The following is a 2,126-nucleotide window of genomic DNA, read 5'->3' on the forward strand; positions in this document are numbered from 1 at the left end:
TATTTAATATTATATTTAAAAACGGCAGTGAACAATGAATGTGTCTTAAAATAGTACTAATGTCTCCAATATTAACCACTAATCTAATGTATCCAACTTAACCAATATTAAAGAATTATTTCAGTGGTGATAAAGATATTTAATGATTTCAAGAAATGTGAAAAACAAGAAATAATGAAGTCAAAACTATATTTATAATAAAACAAATTTATTAAATTTCTTCTTTATGCGCTGGAAACACAAATTACTAGGCATTTTTACTAAAGGAATCCTATGGTCAAGTTAGATATAGTTTATTTTTGTTTTGTTTAGGTACCCAGAAAAAAAAAGATAAAAACAGTTAAAGTGAATAAAATTAAGTCTCTCACTTATTTAATTTTTTTTTATAACTGACTCCCTCTTTCTGATGTAATAAACATTAAAGTGAAAACAGGAATATTGAAAGTCGGTATATTAATTAAAAATATATCTATAAGAAGGCCCAAGCACCCCTTCAAACATTCTAAAACATTTAAGGGTGTGTGGGAATAATGAGTAAAAAATAAAATTCCCCCATTCCTAAGTATATTAAGTTTTTGAAAATTTCATAATATATAAAATATAATAAATATAAATACATATGGTAATAAAAGAAATAAAAAAGAAAAAAACATGCTATAATCAGTCACATGCAAATGCACTCTTAAGGTTTGTTTCACAAATGTTGTGGAGCTGCCTTCTAAGATTTTCTCTACTCGTGTGTTCCTAATTTTAAAGATTTTTTTTTCTATATTTACTGTATCATTATTTAAAACAAACTATGAAATTTAAATATGATATGTAATAAAACTGTCAGAATGAATGTATGATTGGCTATTTAATTTAAATGATCAAAAAAATTCAAAATATAAAAAATTATGACTCTTTCACTTACTTTTAAAGAGTTTAAAATACGTATATAATAATCTAAATTTATTAAAAATTTAAAAATAAATTAAGAAAAATTTAATAATTCTTGAGAAATCTTTTATGTTGTGTAATGAGAGGAGTCCGCTGCTGTAGACTGAAGTCATTGTAGAGCCTCAACTTTCACATTAAAATTTAATAACTTCTCAAACAATTAAATTTGATTTAATAATAATTGATATTTTATTTCTTGAATAGTAACTATTATTAAATTTAAAATAAAAGTTACTATCTCTAATATATTGCTTATTTATGCTATTTCAAGAAATTAATTAAATTATTTTTAAGCTATTATATCAGATAAATGAATTTAACTATTTGTATTTGTTCAGAATGATAAAAATATTGAAATTGACTACGAAAATTTTAATAATTTTAAATATAATAAGTGTGTGAAATTTAATCGTAAATTGAAAAAAAAACTACCTGTTGTAAATAAACCTAACAGTGTGTGGGAGGAAGTCGCTGAGGTAGACCTAATAAAATATATTACATGCATATGTTCCATGCAACAAACACTGCCCACTAAGGATATGTCACCTACCCTAACTATCTAGTAACGACAATGTACTACTACTATATTAAATATGAAATAGTTTGTTAATTAAATTTATCTTTTTTTAATTTTATATATATACACAAATGAAAATAATTAGAGTGAAATGTTAAAGTGTAAAGAAAATACTTAAAAATTGGTCTACGAACTTGTGGAGAAAACAGTGCAAAAAAGATGGTCATGAAATTGAAACTATTGTCTGAAATAGAGTATGAAACATATTAATATTAAAATATAGACATGCAATGTCCAGGGTGGGCAGGGACTATGGTCCAGGAATCAGATTTATATAAAGTAGGGGAAATAATACAGCAGGAATCATATAATTGAAATAATAAATTTAATTGTGTAAAATAATATTTGCTACCTTAATATTGTTTAAGTGAAGGACCATAGTGTACATGCTTAGAACTAGTTGCACTAACCTCGCACCCTAAGAGGTGTGAAGTCCTGAAGAGCCTCCGGGGTCCGTAGTACTGTTTCTCAGCAATGTAATATTAATTAAAATATAATGAAAAAAATTAATATATTTTTTTTTAATGAACAATAACTTGACCCTCACTAATTGAATTAATTTTTGGTTAACATCTAACTTATTTATTTGTGTTGTTTTAACCCATTTAGT

This window comes from Halyomorpha halys, unplaced genomic scaffold (genome assembly GCF_000696795.3).
Source record: "Halyomorpha halys isolate HHAL.00 unplaced genomic scaffold, Hhal_1.1 Scaffold1526.1, whole genome shotgun sequence".
In the NCBI taxonomy this organism is placed as follows: Eukaryota; Metazoa; Arthropoda; class Insecta; order Hemiptera; family Pentatomidae; genus Halyomorpha; species Halyomorpha halys.